This window comes from Castor canadensis, chromosome 11, assembly GCF_047511655.1.
Source record: "Castor canadensis chromosome 11, mCasCan1.hap1v2, whole genome shotgun sequence".
In the NCBI taxonomy this organism is placed as follows: domain Eukaryota; kingdom Metazoa; phylum Chordata; class Mammalia; order Rodentia; family Castoridae; genus Castor; species Castor canadensis.
Window position 1 is genome coordinate 137116340 of NC_133396.1, and position 15740 is coordinate 137132079.

A 15740-nucleotide genomic window follows, 5' to 3' on the forward strand; every position below is an offset into this window, starting at 1 on the left:
TCAGTCTATTGATTAGCATTTGAATGGGAGGTATTATAGATAAATTGAGACTATGAGCTTGTCAATTGCACAATCAAGAAACTTTTATACATTTTTCTTTTCTCCTGGAAGTCAATTATTGTTACTTAAGAATTTCTCAAAGTATTTTCATTGGGATTAAAAAATGAAAATTAGAATTTTCTATCAAGAATTTTTAATTAATAAGCCCACCTACTTGGGGGACAGGGATCAGGAATATCATGGTTCAAGGCCAACCTGCGCAAAAAGTTAGCAAGACTCCATCTCAACAATCTGGGCATGGAGTCACATGCCTGTAATCCTAGGTAATGTGAGGTATATATAGGGAGATAGCAGTCCCAGGCCAGTCAGGGCGAACAAGTCACTATCTGAAAAAATAACCTAAAGTAAAAAGGGTTGGGGGCATGGCTCAAATGGTAGAGCACTTGCCTAGCAAGCACAAGACCCTGTGTTCAAACCCTGGTACCAGAAAAAGAATGATTTAATCAAAATTCATTTACATTGATACAAATTTTTCCATGATCTTCGAATACAACATAGTCATAGTCTTTGGGAATAAGCTACCTGGAGTAGAAGTGGTAGAGTGAAAATGTAAACCGGAAACTCCGGGAATCTGGAACCCTGCCCTAATTTTGTCACTAATTCTACAACTGTACAAATCAGGTAAGGTTGCTACAGCTCTTGTTTTATTGAATTTATTGAATTTACTTTAATAAGGTGGCCAATATCCTGCAGAAATAGAGACACTATACAGCTATTTCACTTTCAAATTAGGATATATATACATGTATATGTTCATGTATATATATATATATATATGTGTGTGTATATATGTATATATTCCCTACTTCATAAAGCACTCAAGAAGGTTCAACAAGGAAATATGTGTGAACAAATTTATAAAGTAGAAAGTGTAATAAAATGCTGATAAGAGCTAAGTTCTTCAGAACACCCTGAATAAATTTTCCAAATGCATCTTACATGATTTATTTTATTAACACTCACAATAACCCAAATTAGAAAATACTTTTCTAATCCCAATTTCATACAAGTAAACCAAGGTCATACAAACAGTTAAGTAATTTCTATGTGATCATCAGCAAAGATCCCTTATCTAGTCCCAGAAAATATTTTTGATTCATTTATTCACATGTGCATACATTGTTTGGGTCATTTCTCCCCACTGCCTCCTGTCCCCACTCCCTCTCCCACTCCCTCCCCCACCCCCCTTGCTTCCAGGCAGAACCTGTTTTGCCCTTTTCTCCAATTTTGTTGAAAGGAAAACATAAGCAATAATAAGAAAGACAAAGCGTTTTTGCTAGTTGAGTTAAGGGTAGCTATACAGAGAGATTCCTAGAATTGCTATCATGTACAAATATGTTATAACCAATGTTGATTCATCTCTAACTGATCTTTATATGGGTTCCTGATCCCCTTCTCATATTGACCTCTGTCACTTTAAGGTTTCTGTATTAGTTCTTCTGAGGTGGGGCATCAAGCACTTTCATGTTTTAGATTTTCTACCTATCCCCATACCTCCATAAGGGCTCTCCTCTTGTCATGTGACCCAAGTCCAACAACATTGCTGTATTTGTCCTAGATCTAAAGTCCACATATGAGGGAGAACATACAATTTTTGGTCTTCTGAGCCTGGCTAGACTCGCTCAGAATTATGTTCTCCAGTTCTATCCATTTACTTGAGAATGATAAGATTTCATTCTTCTTCATGGCTGAGTAAAATTCCATTGTGTATAAATACCACATTTTCTTAATCCATTTGTCAGTAGTGGGGCATCTTGGCTGTTTCCATAACTTGGCTATTGTGAATAGTGCTGCAATAAATATGGGTGTGCAGGTGCCTCTGGAGTAACCTGTGTTGCATTCCTTTGGGTATATCCCTAGGAGTGGTATTGCTGGATCATATGGCAGATCTAGGTTTAGATTTTTAAGAAGCCTCCAAAATTTTTCCAGAGTGGTTGTACCAGTTTGCATTCCCACCAGCAGTGTACCAGGGTTTCTTTTTCCCCACATTCTCACCAACACCTGTTGCTGGTGGTGTTTTTGATGATGGCTATTCTAACAGGGGTGAGGTGGAATCTTAGTGTGGTTTTGATTTGTATTTCCTTTATGCCTAGAGATGGTGAGCATTTTTTCATGTATTTTTTGGCCATTTGAATTTCTTCTTTTGAGAAAGTTCTGTTTAATTCAGTTGCCCATTTCTTTATTCGTTCATTGATTTTAGGAGAGTTTAGTTTTTTAAGTTCCCTGTATATTCTGGTTATCAGTCTTTGTCTGATGTGTAGCTGGCAAATATTTCTCCCACTCTGTGGGTGTTCTCTTCAGTTTAGAGACCATTTCTTTTGTTGTGCAGAAGCTTTTTAATTTTATGAAGTCCCATTTATCCATCCTTTCTCTTAGTTTGCTGAGATGCTGGGGTTCTATTGAGGAAGTCCTTGCCTATACCTATTGCTTCCAGAGTATTCCCTGATGTTTCCTGTACCAATTTCAGAGTTTCGTGTCTGATATTAAGGTCTTTGATCCATTTTGAGTTGATACTAGTACAGGGTGATAGACATGGATCTAGTTTCAGTTTCTTGCAGACAGGTAACCACTTTTCCCAGCAACATTTATTTTTGAGACTGTTTTTTCTCCATCGTATATTGTTGGCGACTTTGTCAAAAATAAGGTGGGCATAGCTGTGTGGGTTCATATCTAGGTCCTCTATTCAGTTCCACTGGTCTTCATGTCTGTTTTTGTGACAGTACCATGCTGTTTTTATTGCTATTGCTTTGTAATATAGTTTGAAGTCAGGTATTGTGATACTTCCAGCATTGCTCTTTTTGCTGAGTATTGCCTTGGCTATTCATGGTCTCTTGTGTTTCCAAATGAACTTTAAGGTAGATTTTTCAATCTCTGTGATGACTGTCATTGGGATTTTGATGGGAATTGCATTAAACATGTAGATCAATTTTGGTAGTACAGCCATTTTTACTATGTTGATTCTACAAATTCATGAGCATGGGAAATTTCTCCATCTTCTGTAGTCTTCCTCAATCTCTTTCTTCAGGGATTTGTAGTTCTCCTTATAGAGGGCATTCACATCTTTTGTTAAGTTTGCTTCTAGGTATTTGATTTTTTTTGAGGCTATTGTAAATGAAATTGTTTCCATATATTCCTTCTCAGTTTGTTCGTTGTTGGTGTATAGAAAAGCTAATGATTTTTGTAAGTTGATTTTGTATCCTGCCACCTTGCTGTAGCTGTTTATGGTATCTAGGAATTTTGGGGTAGAGTTTTTTGGGTCTTTAAGGTATAGGATCATATCATCTGCAAATAGGGATATTTTGACAGTTTCTTTACCTATTTGTATTCCTTTTATTTCTTCTTCTTGCCTAATTGCTCTGGCTAGGAATTCCAGTACTATGTTGAATAGGAGTGGGGAGAGTGGGCACCTTTGTCTCATTCCTGATTTTAGGGGGAATGGTTTCAGTTTTTCACCATTAAGTATGATGTAGGCTGTAGGTTTTTCATATGTATCTTTTATAATGTTGAGGTACTTTCCTTCTATTCCTAGTTTTCTTAGAGCTTTTATCATGAAAGGGTGTTGGATCTTGTCAAAGGCTTTTTCTGCATCTATTGAGATGATCAAGTGGTTTTTCTCTTTACTTCTATTAATGTACTGTATTACATTTATAGATTTGGGTATGTTGAACCATCCCTGCATCCCTGGGATGAAGCCGACTTGGTCATGGTGTATGAGCTTTCTGATGTGTTGTTGGATTCAGTTTGCCATTATTTTATTAAGGATTTTTGCATCGATATTCATTAAGGAAATTGGCCTATAGTTCTCCTTTTTGGAGGTGTCTTTGTCTGGTTTTGGGATGAGAGTAATGTTGGCTTCATAAAATGAAGCCATGGAACAGTTTAAGGAGGGTTAGTATTAGTTCTTCTTTAAACATCTGATAGAATTCAGCAGAGAATCCATCAGGTCCTGGACTTTTCTTTTTGGGGAGACTCTTGATTGCTGCTTCAATTTCATTTTGTGTTATTGATCTATTCAGATGATTAATGTCTCTTGGTTCAGTTTTGGATGGTCATAAGTATCTAGAAATCTGTCCATTTCTCCAAGATTTTCAAATTAATTAGAATATAGGTTATCAAAGTAGTTCTGATGATTTCCTGGATTTGTGTGGTATTTGTTGTTATCTCCCCTTTTGCATTTCTGATTTTACTGATTTGGGTTTTTTCTCTCCTCATATTAGTCAGGTTTGCCAGGGGTCTGTCAATCTTATTTTTTTAAAGAAACAGCTTCTTGTTTCATTGATTCCTTGTATGGCATTTTTTACTTCATTTCATTGATTTCAGCCCTTATTTTTATTATTTCTCTCCTTCTGCTTGTTTTGGGATTTGCTTGTCCTTATTTTTCTAGAAGTTTGAGATGTAGCATTAGGTCATTAATTTGAGATCTTTCTGATCTTTTAATATATGCACTCATGGCTATAAACTTTCCTGTCAGGACTGCCTTTGCTGTGTCCCATAGGTTCCAGCAGGTCATGTTTTCATTTTCACTAGCTTCCAGGAATGTTTTTATTTTCTCTTTTATTTCCTCAATGATCCATTGATCATTGAGCAATGTGTTGTTCAGTTTCCAGTTGTTTGCATGTTTTTTACTGTTGATTTTGTTGTTGAGTTCTAGTTTTAATGCATTGTAATCAGATAGAATGTATGGTATTATTTCTATTTTCCTATATTTGCTGAGGCTTGCTTTGTTCCCTAAGATATGATCAATTTTAGAGAAGGTTCCATGAGCTACTGAGAAGAATGTATATTGTGTAGAAGTTGGATGAAATATTCTGTAGACATCATCTAGGTCCATGTGATTTATGCTGTGATTTAGTTCTAGAATTTCTTTATTTATTTTTTGTTTGGATGACTTATCTATTGGTGATGGGGTTATTAAAGTCTCCCACTACCACTGTGTTGGAGTCTACATATGGTTTTAGGTCCTTCAGAATATGTTGGATGAAATTAGGTGCATTGATGTTGGGTGAATATAGATTGATAACTGTTATTTCCTTTAGGTGTATTTCCCCTTTTATTAGTATGAAGTGTTCTTCTTTATCTCATTTGATCAATGTAAGTTTGAAGTCTACTTTGTCTGAGATAAGTGTTGCTACTCCTGCCTGGTTTCGGGGGCTATTAGCTTGGTAAATCTTCTTCCAGCCTTTCACCTTCAGCCAGTGCTTATTTCTATCAGTGAGATGGGTCTACTGTAGGCAACAAATTGTTGGATCTTCCTTTTTAATCCAGTTTGCCAAATGGTGTCTTTTGATGGGGGAGTTAAGTCTGTTAACATGCAGTGTTAGTATTGATAGGTATGTGGTGATCCCTGTCATTTAGTTGTCTTTGTAGATTAAGGGTTTGGTTGTGTGTAGCTGAATCAATGTTACTCTATACTTTCTTGTCTTTTCTTCTCCTGTGGTTTGGTATTGCCTGTCCTTTCATAGTTTTGTTTGCTTTCACTTTCTGTGTGCAGAACTCCTTGAAGAATCTTTTGTAGTGGTGGCTTGGTGGTCATATATTGTTTTAGCTTCTGTTTATCATTGAAGACTTTTATTGCTCCATCTATTTTGAATGATAGTTTTCCTGGGTAGAGTATCCTAGGATTGAAGTTATTTTCATTCAGCGTCCAGAAGACCTCACTCCATGTTCTTCTTGCTTTTAATGTTTCTGTTGAGAAGTCTGCTGTGATTTTGATGGGTTTACCTTTATATGTTATTTGTTTTTCCTCTCTTACAGCCTTCAATATTCTTTCTCTATACTCTGTGATTGTTGCTTTAATGATAATATGTCATGGGGTAGTTCTTTTTTGGTCAAGTCTGTTTGGTGTCCTGGAGAATTCCTGAACCTGAATGAACATAGTTTTCTGTAGATTTGGGAAATTTTCTGTTATTATTTTGTTGAATATATTATAAATTCCTTTTGCTTGCACCTCTTCTCCTTCATCAGTGCCCATATTTCTCAGGTTTGGCCTTTTGATGGAGTTGGTGAGTTCTTGCATATTCCTTTCACAGGTCCTGAGTTGTCTGACTAATAGTTCTTCAGTTTTTCCTTTAATTTCCATTTCATCTTCAAGTTCTGAGATTCTGTCTTCTGCTTGTTCTAGTCTGCTGGAGTGGCCTTCCATTGTGTTTTGTATTTCTGTTTCATTCTTTTTTCTGAGGTTTTCCATATCATGGGTCACTGCCTCTTTAATATTGTCAATTTTCACCCTTAATTCATTTATCTCTCTACTTGTGATGTTCTCTGTTTCACTTTGGTGTTTATTTAGGACTCCTATGAGTTCATTTATTTGTTTTTGTGATTTCTCATATTCTTTATTTTTGTTGTCTTGGAATTTCTTGAGTGCCTCTTGTACATTTTGGTTGACCATGTCTAGTAACATTTCTATGAAATTCTCATTGATTACTTGCAGAATTTCTTCTTTCAGAGTGTTCTTGTGGGCTTCTTTGGGTTCCTTGGCATAGTTTATCTCTGTTTTGTTGGAGTCTGGATCTGGGTATCTGTTTTTTTTCATTTCCCTCTGAATCCTGTACTAATTTATTTTCGGGGGGAAAATGGTTTCCATCTCTTTTTCATCATCCCATCATTCCACTTGGCTCTGTTTCTGTCCCTGGTCTATGTGTAATTTAGTATTAGCTAACTTACAATAGTAAAACTAACAAAACCAAGAAAGAAAGAGAAAAAGAAAGAAAAAAAATGGAGAACCAAAGAAATTAACAGGGAGAGATGCTGGACAATCAAACATCAAACAAGACAAACAAACACTTAAAGAAAAAAAAAAAGAAAAATAATAAAATTCCCAGTTCAGGAACAGTAGAATTTCAGTCTTAGTCATTCTGGTGTTACTCCTTTAGCATCCAGTCCTATTTGTCTCATCTCTTAGGCAGGTTTGGAGCCGGCATCTGGCAGTTTGGGAGCCCTCCTGTTTTCTCAGTGTAATGTGGAATGGAGAAGCTTTTTATGGGCTGGGAGCTCAGGATTTCGGAGTTTTGTTTCTTCTTTTGGTTTTTTTCTCCCAAGTGTGACTCCAGCAAGAAAGTATTCTGTTTGGTCTGCTGAAGGTCTCCCAAGCATGTCTGGAGCCAGTGGGCAGCAGGTGGCAGCGCGAGGTAGCAGGTGGCAGCCAGCAGTCCAGCAGGTGGGTGGCAGTGTATTGTGGTGTAGAGAAGCCTTCCACAGGCTAGGGGTTCAGGGTGCCAATGTTTCAGCTCTCCTGGTGCTTCACATCAGCCAAGCGTGTCTCCAGTGTCTCAGCAAGATCCCTGATTTGAAATGACTATATTTTAATCCCCAGAAAGTATTGATAGAAAAATATCATATTTAAAATTTGAGATGGTAACAATAATTGTGAATTTAAAATATATAAAAATTACTCTTGAATTTTAGATTTGTGCTCTTCATACAGTCAGCTACTTCGCTTTGGAAATACAACTAATAGGGGAAAAATAATAACCCCCATACATTCATAATAGGGACAGACACTTATTTAAAAAGGCAGATTAAAAAGAGGGAAGTCAGGCTGGAGATGTGGCTCATGTGGTACAGTAAGGGCAAGGCCCTGAGTTCAAACCACAGTACTGCTGAAAGTAAATTATTTAAAAAATTAAAATCAAAAGATAGTTTTATCAGCATGTGAATTTCATATAGATAGTACATGGAGGCACCTACGGAATTAGCCATAGCTGTGAACTCAAACTGTCCAAGCATCTTCAACCAAGAACAGTGCGCTTTTTGAGAAATGAGAGGGCAGTAAGAGAGGATGCTGGATCTCTCTGAGCAATGACTTGGAGAGGAGGCAAACAAGGGGTAGAGAAAGGTCAGTTTGGGAAGCTTTGTTAGCATCAGTCCTTCTGATACCATCTCAGGATGATGAGGTCTAAAGATTCCTTTAGTGGTTAAACTTTGTTCTCCATGGTGAGGGAAGGGAGTAGGCAGGATAAATTTTACCTTTGTAAATTTAGGCTCTGCTTCTAGGCAAATAAAGGGACTGACAGACATTATCCTGAATTGCTATTTCTTGTCTTCACTTCATATTTGGGGGAGGCATATTCTCATCTCCCATACACCCAAATGACACATATGAAAAACTTACTTTTGATTCATTAGATAGACAAGTCAGAAGATTTACTATTTTATAATGTCTAAGATGAAATGTAAAATTTCACTATAGTTACAGAAAGAAAACCAGTGATTAATAGAGAGCAGATTCACATTAAGAGATGCAAAAGAGGTAAATCTAGTACTTTCACAATTTTGAGTGAGTGTGAGGCTAGATTGTGACTTGAAGTCCTCCAAAACAAACTATGTAAGACTAGGATCTAAAAATAAATCCAGGAAGACATACTTTGTTCCAGAATGGAAACCCAAATCTCCTTGTGTTACTCAGGTTTTTGTCACTGTGACAACGTATCTATGATAATCAACTTAACAAGATGAAAGATTTATTTTGGCTTATGGTTTCAGAAGCTTCAGTCCATGGTTGCTTTGGGGACTGTGGCAACACAGGACATAGTAGAGAATATGTCAGAGGAACCACTCACTTCATGATAGCTGGGAAGAACAAAGAAAGAGCCAGGTCCCAACATCCTCCTCAAGGACACTCCTCCATGGCTTAACTTCCTCCCATTAGGCTCCACCTCTTAAAGGTTCTACCACCTCCCAATAATGCCACAGACTGGTGACCATGCCTTTTAACAAATTAATCTTTGGGGAATACTTATTCAAACTATATCAGTGGTGAAAACCCCTCTCTAGTTACGTTAAAGTTTGTTAGCAGAATTATGTGACTTACCTAATGAGTAATTGCTCTACTTCCTCCAGTTTATTTAGGTATTTTTTTTTAGAAAATATTCTAATGATTCTCCTATAGTCTTATAAGAAAGTAAATCAGTTCCTCAAATAACCCTCTTTATAAGATTTTGCGAATTACTTGGCTTAATTCCTTCATTTCTCTTCCTTACCAACTATAAACAAACTCAGCTTCAAAAAATTTTCACATTTTCAGGAAGAGCAAAAAGATTGTAGTTTCCATCTTGATGAAGAATTCACAAGCCTGAAAGAACTGAAGAGCTGAGAAGAAAGCCCTGCTGTTTTGAAAATTGTGGATGAACCCCAAATATAGTGCACCATCCTATCTCATCTGCTATGGTGTTTTGTGCAATACTGTATAATCCTTGAGTTCCATTGGTAACCCTTTCTTTCACATTGCTTTACAATACAGATGATACTACTTACATTCTTAGGTGATACATGAAAGTATGAGTGGAGAAATTAGTAAACCCTCACCCAGGTGAGCACAGGAAATTATAACCTTTCAGTAGAAACACCTCAGAGGCTCAGTAAGTAACAATGTCAACAATAGGAAAATTATGTCCACAAGAATAGTGAACTTACCTGTTTTCAGCAATACCTCAGATGAACATGGCGATCCTATCCATCCCAACTCACTTAAATGACAAAACAAGCAAAGAGAACAGAAATTAGAATTGACTTTTTTGTAAGCCAACTTCGCATTTCCTCACTAAAATGTCAGACACACTATCCCAAAGTTCCAAATGATCTTGTTAATTTTTGGTAGGTTTCACTTGTGCAGCATGACTAGTTTTAGGCTCACAATAAAACTATAAAGCAGTGGGAGATGAAATATTATCACCCAATGTATATTTTGGAAAGCCTCTACAAATGCTATTACTTGCTGGAGGCTTTTTACACAGGTCTTATAGGGTTTTATGTCACTCTGAAAGTAGTATATTTTATAAATATATTAAATTTTCATTTCCAAAGAAACTCTTCGGAACAAACACACTTCAATTAACAGACCCCTTCACGTGTGTACATGGATGTCTCTGTTCTACTGACATTGAAAATATGTGTGGGGTAAGTAGTGAGAGTCCAGAGTAATATTAAAACCCTGAAAGTAACTATGTAAGTATAATTCAAAGTTCTGAGCTGCAGTATGTCTGTCAATATGAGGAGTCATTATGAGTCATTTGGATGTGTAGGTTTTTGTGCAAAGGAGACCATAGAATGTGTTTATGCATCCGGTTGTGCACATTATTCAGACTATGTGAGCTTCTCCTTTATTGCCTAGTGTTAAGGGGTCAAGGAATTTCCTACCCTAGCTGAGGGTACGGATTCAGGTTCTAGACCCTTGTTCTGAGTCCCAGTCTTCACACACCAAGCAGCAATGTGTTGATTAGAACAAAGTCAACTACTGAAATTGAGGAAAATATGGGAAAGCACAGCAAAAAGACTTTTGTTCTCTACTCTGTTATAAAACATCAGGGCTCAGTGGCACTTTTCTAAGAGAAGTAAGAGTCAATCATTGACACAGGACCAATGGTTCACAGCAGTACCATTGTGTTGTATTAAGCCACTGGGTTTGGGGTGATTTCTTAGGCAGTTATTATGAAATGGATGTAAAGTGTGAGGGAAACAAAACAGACATGTATATAAAGGAAATAAAAGTATAAGGAGGATTCCTGGGTTTAGGTAAAAATCTCTCCCTTTCTCGCATTCTCCTTCTGTCCCTCCATCCCTCTCTTACTGTCAATCCAACTTTTTTAACCTCATAAGTTTTGCTACTAGAAATAAACGTAAATTGTCAGACCTAGTAGTGTGCACACCTGTGGTCCCAGAACTGGAGAGACTGAAATAGGATCACAAATTTGAAGCCAATGTGGGCTACACAGTGGGACCCTCCTTTAAAAATATATAAAAATAAAATAAGCATAAATGATTTCTTTGTGAAACTGTGCAGGATCACTGATCACCTAAGCAGAATTGAAGGATGTCTGTGATCTGAGGAAACTCCTGTACTTGTAACAGGCACAAATCAAACCAGCCCATCTGCTAGGCATTTGTCAGACTGCTGCATTAGGACGTCTTACATGTTGAAAAATTCCAAAAAATGTTTCCTTCCAAGCCAGGGAAGTGATGCTACTTCATATGTGCACTTTCATATTTCATGCTTGTGGAATATCTTGCTTATTCTTCATATTACTGTGAAAAAAGATATTAATTGGAGTTCACATTTGAGATCAAATTGAAACTAACTCACAAGGGAATATTACAAAACTGAGCTGCAAACACAGATTTTGTGTTAATTCCATAAGCTGATGATTTACTCAAATGAACTTTTCTGTTTTAAAACAAATAGTCACAATATCCACAGCTTTTTTCTTTCTCCTACATCTATTGTTATTCAAACTGCCCCTTCATCTTTGACACCTCTTTCTTTGGAAAGACAGTATTTAATTTCCACTGATGAAGAATAAATTCCTTTTAGATTTTCCAGAATATTCACATTCCGTAATATAGTGTACAGTCAGCTATATGTGAGGTTATTTGATCACTTTTTATTATTGAAGCTGGTTGTTTATTTGTAGGGATATTTTGTCACTTCATAAATAAAACAGTCTCCATATGCATATAAAAACAACTGGAAGCCATTCAGAGGAATGGTTCTGTCTGTCTGTGTGAGTGGCAAGGAAGACTTAGACATGTTCCAACTTTTTGCACAGCCTACCAAAAAAAGGCCATATTCATAAGCAAAAAGCTCTCTGAAAGCCATCTCCCATCGACCCTATCAACTTCCTATAAAGTATCTTTATCTTATTGTGATCTCATTTCTTCAAATAAAAAGTAATGGTTGAATTAAAATACATGCCCCTATATTAAAGATGATCCCATATCTACAATTCTATTACAAAAATGTGCTGATGTTTTTAATGCCAGTGGCTTTTAAATAATTATGTTTCTAACACAATTAAACTTATTAGCATCAAAAACTGTTCTGCAAAACAGAAAAGACACAATATTCACATCAATGATGCTTTGGAACTAACTATTCCTTCAGGGAGACATAGCCACCAAGTCGCTAGTCTTTTTTCCTTGACAGGTTATAAATATTCTCATAACTAACTGTTTTGATGTTGTCTTAAAAACTGGGGACAAAAAAGAGAAGAATACTGGGGCTGTGTGCATTTTCACATAAATTTTGCTATCACATTTGACAGTTTAATTATATTGTTTGTTATTTGCATTTCATGTTGCTTCATACTTTAGAGTCCTAGCTAATGGCTTTCCATAAAGTGATACTTCACAGTGTTTTTTTGCTGAATGAAATCTTATCTTAGTTTCTTGTTGTGCAAGATAAATTCAATCAACAACAACCATATGTTAAGAACTTTGAGGTTTGTTAGAAACAACAGTTTCTGAGATTCTCTGTTCTCAGTTATACATAACACATACCTGCAAATCAAAGAACATTCCATAACAGGGAATTCAGAAAAACGACTATGGAAATTTACTGGGGGAAAACCAAAATTGTGTTCATATGAATTTGGAAATGGTTATAGACAATTCTCCCTGCAACTCTAATGACCTAAGGATTATAAAAATATCTTCCATGTCTCATCTCATATCAAGCTTTTCCACATCAAAATCCAAATAAATGTTATAAAAACATGAATTCTTTGAATATTATTTTGTGGTCTTCAATAAATGTTGATTGCTGTCAGACTTTAATTGGTATGAAACATGTTATTTTTAATCCATTTACGGGATGAGTGAATTACCCCTAACTATCACGTAGACAACAGAAGAGTCTCATCTGAGCTTACAAAATTGTGTTTTCTAATTTTTCTCTATGATCAGCTATTCTAACTGCATTTTCAGCATCTTTTTGCAATAATTCTGTGACATTAAGAAAAATAGCGGAAAAGCTTAGAATGAGGTCTTCCAGTTCCTTCATTCTCCAAAGAACTGGCAGACCGGGTTCTAGAACTTGAGCACACATTTCATACCACCTGGAGGATTTCTGGGTTGTAACCCCAGAATTTCTAAATTAGTTGGTATGGGTTTAGGATCACATACTTGTATTTCTTTTTTTTTTCACATTTATTAGCATTTATTAGTTGTACGTGGGGATTCATTGTGACATTTCCCTATATGCTTACAATGTGCCTTAATCAGGTTTGCCTCCACCATCTCTCTCTCACCCCTCCCCCCTACTTAAAATAATCTCAACAGGTTTCATTGTCCTATTCTATATAAGTATATAATGTGCATCAACCACATTCACCCTTCCCCTCCATTCACCCTCCCCCCTCCCACTAATTCTCACACCCTAACAGGACCTCTTTTACAATCCTGTCCTTCATTTAAGCCCACGTTCATTGTTCGAAGGGATTTTGCAGTGGTATTTCAGCTATGAATATATTGTACATTAATTAGATTAAGCCACTTTATCACTCTTCCTTACACTCTCCCCACCCCCGCTTTATTCAAGGGCTTTCAGTGCATTTTGTTGTACCATCCCCCTCACAGATGCAATGTACTTGGACTCTTCATGACTCTCTGATATTCTCTGTTTTATTCTCTCTCTCTCCACTGCTGCCATTTCGAGGCCACTGAATGAAAGAAAATTTGTGAGGAGGACTGAACTCTTGCCTAGATTGCCTCATACCATTTCCAGCCTCCCAACTGAGCAATTTTGATCAATTTCTGCATTCTCCTTCCCCTTAAAATGATTCCAAAGAAGACTGAAAAATTACAAATGTGGTCTTACTCGTGAAAGATCTGAGAATGAGTAAGGAAATAATTATCTTCTCCAAGGAAGAAAAGAAGGAAGAGAGGGAGAGAGGGAGGGAGGGAGGAGGGAGGGAAAGAAGACAAGGAAGGAGAGATGTCTCAAATAATAATGACAGCAAAATAAATGCACTTTTGTCTGAAAAGAGGGCTTAAGGAGAAGACCACAGAATCTGTCAAGTCTAGTGATTTTACAAATCATATCTATTGTCCTGAAACAAGTTTTCTTTTAAAGCAGCCACACATAAGTGTTCAATTAAGATAATTTGTTGACAGGCTCATTAGGAATTTCATTTGGGCACCTCTGATTGCATTCCTTACTCTAATGAAAATAAAAAAGTGTCTACAAATCTAATTTCATATGAATGTGCCCATCAATGAACAATTATGATGCTAATAAATTTTAAATAGAACAATTTTGTGAGTTTAAAACATTTCACAGGACACTTTTCTAATTACTAATCTTGTTTCCTTTATGGCAGAATAATTGATGCTAAGCACTCTAGCTACCACAAATAATAGTTGTAAAGATTTTGAAATCTCTTCTTCAAATAAAATTTTATTTAAGATATTATTAAAAATATATAGACATTTGCAGTAGACTCCCACTGTGAGCTGACTCTTATCCAAATCACAGTAACTTCTCAGACCACAGTAATAAAATGGAATGCTGTCTTGTCCACACATTGGCTGTTTATGTGCCTAGAAAACTCTCAACTTGGTATAGTGCAAGGAACACAATATGAAGTCTTGCATTGAGAAGCTGAAAAGACAGGGAGATGACTACACAAAATCAGGAGGGATAAATGGGTTTCCATTCCATAGAAAATAGTTGACATGTATAAGTACTGAGAAAAACCTTAGGCTTGATGTGGGTAAATGAGCCTGGAGAATGCAGCTGGCAGAGAGGAGAGGTGCCTCCCTGAGCACAGCACCCTTTATATTTACAGGCTCAGCCCTAGGGAGATGTCTGCCTCCCATTACCAGTTAGACCCATGCTTTCCTACCCAAGTATCTCATTGTAGATATGGAGTAGTAGATATGCTGGTCCTGAATTTAATGTTGCGCAGCTTACAATGGTCACAACAAATTACTGATTCCCCAGATGGAATTGCATGTGTATCAGAAGTGTAGGTAGGCCTTAACAAGAACTCAAGTATTTTTTTGTGCTTAAAACTACTAACAGCAATAATTATTCCATACTTTCATATGACCTCTATCTGATGAAATTAAATAAGTTTGTGTTTCTTTCTTGTTACAGTTAATTACTTGACTATATTCTTCTCCAAAGCTTCTGTTTACAGGGTCTGCAAGTTCTTTGTTGAGTGTTGGTTTTCTCATCGGAGTGTATGTGTTGTTTTGTCATTGTTATTTTTGCTTTGGGCAAGGTAATATCTATTTATGTTGTAAAATATTAAAATAGATCTGTATGTAATACATATATAGCTAGCTAAAACTTTATTTCCAGAAATATTGCTTATGGCCCATGAAACTGTAAATGCATTCATGGGCCCATAAATGTGATGTGCATGTGTGTAAAAGTGCTCACTAAAGCCACGCTCGGTTCTGATATTGAAGAAGCAGCTGCTAATCAAGTCCCTGGCAGTCTCCACACAGGTGAGGCAGTCCCAACAACCACTGGACACTTCTCATTGAAGTGATCTGCAGATGTCAGCAAAGAGCTGAGTCTCTTGAGAGGGATAAATGTGCATTTTAAAGTGTTTATAGAAAGATGAGGTTTATAGAAAGTGTTTTCAAAGGAATAACACTTCTATTTGTTCTACCAAACCCAAAGAAAGAGTGAAAAAGACCCAGAAAATAAAAATTTTGCTTCTGGACTGATAGTCTTTAAACATCTTATCTATATGATACATACTTTGACTTTCAGAAGAAAATATACAATACCCTGAAAGGAACCGATATGTACATACACACTGATATGTCAAAAGCAGAATGTTTTAACTGAATTAAGCAATTCTTTAAACTCCAAGCAATTCATTATACTCAAGAGATATTTTAGAAGTTATAAATTTTCCAAATAAACATATTTACAGGATATGGAAAGATTTTGC

At 36.4% G+C, this 15740-nt stretch overlaps 1 long non-coding RNA gene across 6 annotated transcripts in view; it reads right to left on the reverse strand.

Annotated features, from left to right (window-relative positions):
• LOC109675295 (uncharacterized) overlaps positions 1–15740 on the reverse strand; it is a 439119-nt gene that overhangs the window by 107356 nt on the left and 316023 nt on the right. For 2 of the 6 annotated variants that reach the window (XR_012439077.1, XR_012439080.1), the window contains exons 12-13: positions 10968–11079; positions 9472–9524 (exon numbers count right to left, since the gene is read on the reverse strand). This is a non-coding gene — a long non-coding RNA (uncharacterized lncRNA). Of the gene's footprint in view, positions 1–1238; positions 7341–9471; positions 9525–10967; positions 11080–15740 lie in introns of those variants that run through there. The other 4 variants (XR_012439087.1, XR_012439088.1, XR_012439082.1 and 1 more) reach the window with 3 other exon arrangements.